Source organism: Ursus arctos, unplaced genomic scaffold, assembly GCF_023065955.2.
Source record: "Ursus arctos isolate Adak ecotype North America unplaced genomic scaffold, UrsArc2.0 scaffold_21, whole genome shotgun sequence".
Taxonomy (NCBI): domain Eukaryota; kingdom Metazoa; phylum Chordata; class Mammalia; order Carnivora; family Ursidae; genus Ursus; species Ursus arctos.
Window position 1 is genome coordinate 12,859,184 of NW_026622886.1, and position 9,034 is coordinate 12,868,217.

At 36.5% G+C, this 9,034-nt stretch overlaps 1 long non-coding RNA gene across 1 annotated transcript in view; it reads right to left on the reverse strand.

Annotated features, from left to right (window-relative positions):
* Positions 1-2,756, reverse strand: part of LOC123001145 (uncharacterized) — a 40,363-nt gene extending 37,607 nt beyond the window's left edge. Inside the window, exon 1 of the long non-coding RNA XR_006409764.3 lies at positions 2,703-2,756. This is a non-coding gene — a long non-coding RNA (uncharacterized LOC123001145). The remainder of the gene's footprint in view (positions 1-2,702) is intronic.
* Positions 2,757-9,034: the final 6,278 nt, after the last annotated feature.

Below are 9,034 nucleotides of genomic sequence, written 5' to 3' on the forward strand. Positions count from 1 at the left end.
GCAATCTTTTGCAACATCATATGGCTTAAGTCCATTTTTTGTATCCGTTAAAGTATGTTATTCTGTGCCCAAGGTCTTTGACTCAGCCTTGGTTAAAATAATAGTTGTAATGATAACAATGTGTTTCAACATTATTTAATGAGAAATTTTGAATTGTTAACACCAGTGTTTTTAAAAATGCAAAGCATTGGGCTGGCCATTACACTTTGTTCTGGCTAGATAATGAAGAACTTTAGATAATATTTATATACCAGTTACCATAAAATTTAAATTAAAACTATACTTATTCTGTATCATGTTATCTTAAAGTTAAATTTCTACCTAAATTTACAGAATAAGACAGTTTTCCTATAATACTCAAAGGTTTGTTTTAATTATTTCAAGGACTGTTGACTTTTAAAATGTTGAGAATATAAATTCTTGTTATAGAAAACTACATTTTTTAGAATGTTGGTCCTAGAGAATTGTCTATGTTCACATGAAACTGTAAACCATGTTTGTCATAGTTTGCATTTGTTCTCTTGAGTTTACAATAGTCTGACACACCCCCTGAACTTCTCCCCACTCCAATCTTGTTACAATCAACTCACCCAGAGTGGATGGCTTTTTTTGCAGTATGAAAATGTATATTGAAAGCTTTTTTCTTGCAGATATTATTTTTGCAATTAAATTAAGTGGTTCAAACATTATTTTGAAGGTACAAAGTAGAATCTTATTCCATCACACATGATTCATCAGGAACTTAATTTAAAGTAAAAGTTATAAATGGAACATCATAAACACAGCAATTAACATTCTGCCTTTCCCTTTACAACAATAAGTTCCTTACTGAGAAAGATTTAAACAGAAAAAAGTACTAAAGAAAGCATGAGATTTAAAAAGGAAATCTCTTGAGTAGAGAAGGTCTGACTAAAACCATAAAAGGTTGATGAATTAAACCACATATCAATAAAAAGTATAAATTTTCTGAAGAAATAAACAAAGTCAAAGCACAAACAATAAACTGGAAGAAAATTCACAATACATATTACAAAGGACTAAGTTCATAAAATGTATAATGGATTTTATGAACACATAAAATGAAAATCAACAAGAAAAGTGAGCAAAGGTCATGAGCAGATAAAAAAAGAGTACAGAAGAAAATACAAATTAATTTTTAAAATAAAATGAAAAACCACAATGAGATATTATTTTTCACTTATCAAATGAGTTACATTTCTTATCATGGCATGAAAACAGGTAGAAAAGAAAGTCTGATAAAAGGAAAAACAGGCACTCATATATTGAGATGGGAATTTCACGTGGTATAATCCCTATGAGAGCCACTGACAGTGTCTGTTAAAATTTTAAACACACATAATTGTCATACTTATGTTCTACTTCTAGTATTATCAAATATATTCAAATAATGTGCAATGAAGTTATACAAACAATTCATTGTAGCACTACTCTTAATAACAAAAATCTGGAAACAACCTAAATTCCCATCAACTGCTCAAATAAATCATGGTGCATCTCTAGAATGGAATGCCAAATACAACCATGGAATAATATCCAAGACATATTGTTACATGGAAAAGGCAAGGTAAAGAACAGTATGTAAAATACGATTGTGGGTCTGTTTTTAGACTGTATTTACATATGAGAATAGGTACACATGACATCATAGGAAACATAAAAAACTCACAGCAGTGGCAGGACTGAAGGGCAAGTGTAGGAGGGAGACTTACTTCTTGTAGTACACTTAGCTGATGTCTTTTGAATTTTTTACCAAGTACACATATTACCGGCTTAAAAATGAATTAATTAAAATTTGGGGGAGGGGAGAGTATGTAAGTACATGTAAGTACTTGATAAATTGGGCAATCTGGGTATAATATCATTTTCTAGAAGGATTAGCTAAAGAATAGCCACAAAAACAAAACAAAACAAAGCTTCAGAGACTGAGCAGTATAGTATCTAGGGATCTTGAAGTGCAAACCTGGATAAATAAGAGCACATAAATGTTGTCAGGACAGTAGTCAAATTTTACGAATCTAGAACTGCAGCTACCTCTCTCTTCTATGGAGTTTTGTCTAAATTCTAGGGAGCTGACATTGATTGCAGGGGTGGAAATAGAGCAGATCTAGGGCTGGAATCACCTCTCCGCACAGACGTCCACGGAGACATCCACTATAGCAATTGCTCTTCAGTCATCAGTCCACATAGCTTAATGAGAAGCTGTCCTCTTCCCTATCTAAATAGCTGCTTCAGGATCTCTTTGCTTCCTCCATACCATCTGAGAATAGAACAGGATTCTTTTTCCACCTGTTTTCAAGCCATGTTAAGAAATGTAACTCTCTGTGAGGTGGGCATGACTTTATCTTCTTGGGTATGAAAGGCATGATGCCCAAGTCATCTCCCATCCCATCCCCAAGCTTCTCTAAGGTGTGGCACCTCCCCAGCTGTCAGCCTGGAGAGCAGAGAACAGGAACCTTTTCTCTGGGACCCCCTAGACTTCCTGCTTTCATCAATACCCCTCCATAGAACCTCTCTCCTCTCATCCTCAAGGAATCTTTTTCTTGTCTGGTAAAACACAAAGCAGCCCCAATCTTTCTCGTTGTTTCTCAGAAACATTTTGTCTATACCCTGAATCTTCTAATTTCACCTAATTCTTAGGCTTTTAGAACACATGCCTTTTTCTACCACATTACATCACTTACCTGAGGAAAGGATCTCTGGGCCAACTTTCCTCCTGACAGTAGAGATTCTAAGAAGAGAAAAAAAGCAAAGGATACTAGTTCAACATTGAATATTAACCCACAGTCAAAACAATGGGAGACATTTAAAGTGCTAGGACAGGGATTGGAACCAAGCACTCTGGCTGCAAGAGTATCATTATATATAATCACTGTTAGTACGGTCTTCACATGTCTACTCACAAAACACCTCTGGTTGTCCGTTGCACAATATGTGCGGTATAGCAAATTTTGATCTCCAAATGAACTTCAAAAATACTATCTGAGAGAGAAAGATGACGGGGAGTTCATGATAAAAGTTAATGCCCTGGGTGGTTTTAGAAAAGATATAAAGACAGAGTGCAGAAGACACTCTCTTACTTTTACCTTCTGGTCAGTGAAAGTTCCCCGTCTCCAAGGTAGATGACAACATGGGAAGGGGTGGACATATCCTACCATTTACCAGTTCAACCCCATATTCCTCCCAGGCCCTTTCCACAATTTGATATTGGAAATTCCTCCCGGTATAGGCCAAATCTTTGGCCAGTAAGCCAGGAGTTCAGTACTACTATAATTTCATATTTCTTCTAGTGTCTTCATTAATATTTTAAAGAGGAATTGGGAGATGAGTCCCCTTTACCCAGTTAGGAGGATGTATAGGTCAATAACAGTTATAACTTGAAATTTTTCATGAAAGAACTAGACACTTATGAAATTAGTTACTACTCAACATCCTTTCCCATATAATACACTAACACCTACCCTCATGGAAATTCAGACTCCTTAATATTTGACAACACAGAGCAAATAGATTGAAAAGGGAAACTTAAAACCTACAAAATGAAAAAACAAAGTAGGCACCTAAAAGAGGATAATTTGAATATAAAAATATGAAATGAAGCTGTTGGGAAAAGTAGTGAAGCCCTTGAAAATTTTTGCAAAAAATAAAAGACTCTACATGATCGCACTAAAAAATTAAAAACATGAAGATAAAAATGTCATATCCTACTATCATACCATTTGTCAGAAAATGTATGCAAAAAATATAACACTTGATTCATTTCTTGTTTTAAATCAAGATGTAGTTAAAAGCTAAATTTGGTAAAGTGAAATAAAATAAACTTATGTGATTGTATTTCTTTTTCAAAGTAATGATCTAATTAAACTTTTTTTTACTATTTATCTTGAAATTTTTGTCACCACTTAAAATGATTCCTTTTTAAAGCAGCCTTTTTTTCTAGTACCCATTTTGCACTGATTATTAGGACTTATCTGTGTAACAAAAGTAGAACCAGAGGACTTTCAAACTCAAATCTTAAATCCCTATTCCTTGTTCTCAGTTGAGAATCCCACACAAAGTAAGAGTCTGTTATTTTTCCAAACCCCAGGAAACAGTGCACATAGAGAATTAGGTACAATGTGTTCACTGTGAACAATGTGCTCAATTTTATAATTTTAAATTATATGAATGGCCTCAAAGCCATAAAATTTGGAAGAAACACTAGATCTAACATTGTAAAGCTATTTTACATTAAAATGTTTGATACCATATATAGCTCAAATGTACAAACCTTAAATTTATACATTTGAAAAACTCAACACAGATTACAGATCTGACTAGATCTAAGCCTACAGCAGAAATAAAGATTCTTCCCCCCAGACACACACACACACACACACACACACACACACACACACACACACACTATCTCTGTTAACACGAAAAAAGAAACTAAACAAATCCAGACTAGTTGCTTTGATTAAAACCATAAATTGAGACTATGCTTTGCAGGATAGCTTTGTTGGGCTAACTATACCTCTGGGGGCCAAACATCACACCACGTGTCTCTGATTCAGATCTTTTCCTGTGGTTGACAAAGAAAAAGGTTCAACATGAAATCAAAAATGGGCTCAATCTTTCTCAAGTCCTGAAGGAAAGCAGGGCAAGTTTGTTCTTAGAGCAAGTCACTTTTTAGATCTGAAAACAAGCAGACTCCATGGTTTCTGGCTTAGTTCACTGTTCTCAGATTTCACCATCTAAAATCAAACACTTTTGCCAAAAACACCTTCTTCAAGATTTAATACCAATTAAACTAAAGCACAACGGCAGAGAAGGAATTAAGATCGGCTCCAATGTTATTGTCTAAAAATCCATGACTAATAGAGTCGAGGGTCATGAGTGAGACTAGAATAAAGAATCTAAGGCAAACATGCTTAACCTTGGATCCAAGGGTAGAATTTGAGAGTTTCATGGGTGGGAGAAAAAAAAACTGTATCTTTTCTTCTTCACTAGACTAACTCGACATCTCCCTTGAATATAAATAGAGGCAACAAATCACAGCAATATTATCAACATCTATAATTTTGTCACTGTAGAAATCACAAATATTTTCATATCACAGTATAGTCACTACAGATATCTAAAAATAAAATTTACACATATCACTACTTCAAAATTATGATGGTGACGAGGGAACGGAAGACAAGCTGAAGACAAAGCAGAAGCTGACACCCTGCAACCCCCCCACCACCACCACCTTGGGATGTATGCAACATTCCTCAGGCACTCCTGGCTGCCCTAAAGGACAAAGAAATAGCCCTTACTACCAAAGCCCATTGACAAGTCCTTGAAACAGGCATGGTGACATTCCTGTAAGAACTCAGTTGCCTCGATGTTAATACTTTGCTAAGGGCAAAAGGCAGTCCTAGCCTGACCCCCTCCCCTCCACCAAGATCCTATAAGTCTACTTTAACGTATAAAAATTGCTTTGGAAACTTCCTTTATCTCTAACCCCCCAAGATACGTGTTGGCAATCATCCCGCAAGCATATGGCCCACCGATATATATCTGAAGGGTCTCATGACTAAAGTTTTATTAGATGGTAATAAATGGCCCTTTCCCAACAGTAGCTAGCCCCCTCAAGGTCCTGGAGACCTTGCTTCCAAAATTCCTTAGAGACTTCGCTATCCCTGGGCCTCTTCCCACTTGAGGGTATAAAATAGGCCATTCCTCACAACCCCGGGGCAGCAGCTCTTTCTGCCCACGGGTCCTGTCCCCGTGCTTTAATAAACCACCATTTTGCACCCAAGATGCCTCAAGAATTCTTTCTTGGTTGTCGGCTCCGAACTCCATCCCACTGAACCTCACCTGTACCTCATCAATGGTAGCTAACTGGTTGCTATCTTCCTGCCTAAAATACTCAGCATGCAATGTGGATAACCAACTATTGAACAACTATTGTGCACTTCATAGTCATTTGTCCACCGTATTCTTACATGTTCTCACTTTAAAATCGCATGTTCTCAGAGGAGCCCCAGACCCATGTTGCTTTCCAATATTCCCTACCTGCTATTATTGGCTGATGATTGAAAAAGATGAGTCAGAGGCTACCCCAGAGTTTAATGTTCTCATTTAAGTTAAGCAGCAAAGCCTTTATTCTGTCTTTAATAAATAAAATTAACTTAGCTATATTTTAAATGTATTATTTTGTAATTCAATGTGTTAATAAAGAGGTATATATATGACTATGCTATGAATTTAATATTTTGATAACTATATATAATGTTCTCTTTGTAATTCAATATAACTTATTGTATTCATTAAGTCTTCACCAGATGGCCAAAAGGGCCCATGGCACTAAAAAGGTCAAGAGATGCTAACAGGTCAAGGCAAAAAATACAAAATCAAAGAAAAATGCCCTTTTCTCAGGCAAATTTGGGTCTATCAATATAATCAATTCATATGACTTAGGTCAAAAAATATTTTTTCACCGAAATTGGGTACATAATTATCCTCTCCTATACTTCAAATATAAGCACTCTACAGGAATTTTACAGTCAAGGAAGAATACAAGACAAACTTTTTAAATCTCGTAATGGTTAATAAGCTTTTTCTTTTTTTATTATCATGGAAAGCACCATAGGCCAAGGTAGGAATCCTAGAGAAACTCCCTTTCTTAACCACCACCCAATATATACAGACACTAAATTATTTTATCAATACAGAAATGCACAAAATCCCCACCCACCCATCCTGAATTGTGCTCAATACCAGATAGCTTCATTCAATGTTGCCAAAACTACCAGGTTTCATGTTAAACCATGGCCTTCTTCTTAAAAGAGGCAGTAAACAGCAGGAAGAATTTTGAGGCTCAATTTAAAATAGAATGACTTAAAGAATTCATTGGCATTCTGTTTACAGGACTGCTTCCATACCTAATGTCAATTACGGGTTTTTCCTCACAACACAATGCACCTGTTCTTTTTATTCAGTAAAAGCCTTTCCCTCACTGACCTCTGATAAATGCCCCTGACCCCTCCTTTTCATGCCTCTTCCTGCCCTCCCTTTTAATTAACCTTAGATTGGACTTAGAAAGTCCCAACCTGCTATGACAAATTTTCCCATTTTCACAATTTTTGTCTTTTATTTTTTTTTTACTATAAAAACAGTACATATTTTTTATTAAAACATTGGATAATATAAGAAAACCACCCATATTTTTACTACCCTAAGACAACCAATATATTTTTCTGTGTATAGGTTTTTTAAAAATATATGACATATAGAATTTTGTATTTTGCTTCTTAAATTTAACACTCTTATCACATAATTTTGTGTATGTGAAATTTTTCTAAATTTTCTTTTATTAGTAACAAGAATAATCATCAAATGAATATACTATGGTGTTCTTAGCCGTTCCCTCATTGATGTTTACCATTTCTTATCATGATAAGCAAGGCTGCAATGAACACTTCTATGCAACTCTGTATCTCTGGATCTTGGTTTATATTATAATTTAGCCTAATAATTCTATATCTGGGAACCAATTTCATTTCTTTTTTTTTTTAAAGATTTTATTTATTTATTCGACAGAGATAGAGACAGCCAGCGAGAAAGGGAACACAAGCAGGGGGAGTGGGAGAGGAAGAAGCAGGCTCCTAGCGGAGGAGCCTGATGTGGGGCTCGATCCCATAACGCCAGGATCACGCCCTGAGCCGAAGGCAGACGCTTAACCGTGGTGCCACCCAGGCGCCCCACCAATTTCATTTCTTATCTGTGCCTCTTCACCTTATCAGAAACCTCTCTAGGCCACACTGTTTCAGTTGCTCATTCCCCTAACATATACTGACTGCATAAAATATGCCTCAAGGAATTTACAGTCAGAGGAGGAATACAAAACAAAACTCACTTTGCAAAACACTGTGATGAGTGCTATTAACAGAAGATTATTCAAAGTACTATGTAAATACAGAGAATGGAGATATTGGCTCTGCTGGGAGAGGTCAGATTTGGTTCACATAGAAGATAATCCCAGAGTTAGATTTTAAAGAAAATGGCTTTAAGAAAGAAAGAACGAACAAAAGAAAGAAAGAAAAAGAAAGAAAGAAAATGCACTATTGATGAGGAACAGAAGGCAAGCTGAGGACAAAGCATAAACTGACACCCTGCAACCTCCCCCCCACCCCACACTCCTGGGTGGGATATGTGATATTCTTCCAGGAAGGTGCCAACTATCTTAATGTTAATGCCTTGTTAGAGGGGAAAAACAACCTTAACCTGACAATGGCAAGGTCTCCAGTATCCTGCGAGTCTTCCTTAACATATCAAAGTACTTTCTCAACCTCCCTTTTTCCTTACCTCCCCCGACCCCATAGTATATATCAGCCACCCCTCACCACCCAGGGGCAGCAGCCTTTTCTGCCCATGGGTCCTGTCCCCATGCTTTAATAAACCACTATTTGCACCCAAGACGCCTCAAGACTTCTTTCTTGATCGTGGGCTCCGGACTCCACCCCACTGAACCTCACCTATATTCCAAAACCCCAACACTATAATCAGTGATACAATAAGAAAAACATTTTCTGTGCTGACAAATGTTGAAAGGGCTCTGAATTCAGAGACAGAAAGAGAAAGATTGAGACAGGGATGGAGAGAGGAAGAGACATAGAGAGAGAAGGTAGTCCTACCTTCTTAGGATAAGAACTTAAACTGGTCAATTTATAATTAAAGAGAGAAGATAGAAGTTAATGTTAATATTGATTCACCTCTCCTGAAACCTTACTAAAATAACTTAAGTTTAAGATAGGAAGTCACAGGCATAAAGAAAATAGTAGAGGAGATGAAAGCCACACAAATTTGGAAACAAGAAAGCAGATACGCAAATAGAATTGAGTAGCAGCCCAGAGAAAGCTGAAAGCAAACTGGCCATGAAGGAACCCCAGAACCAAACTGATTTGGGCTGCAAAATCCAAGACAGCCTCAGTAATTGGAATCCTCAGGTATCCCAGAGAGTGTGTAGTTGGAGCTAAATATGGAT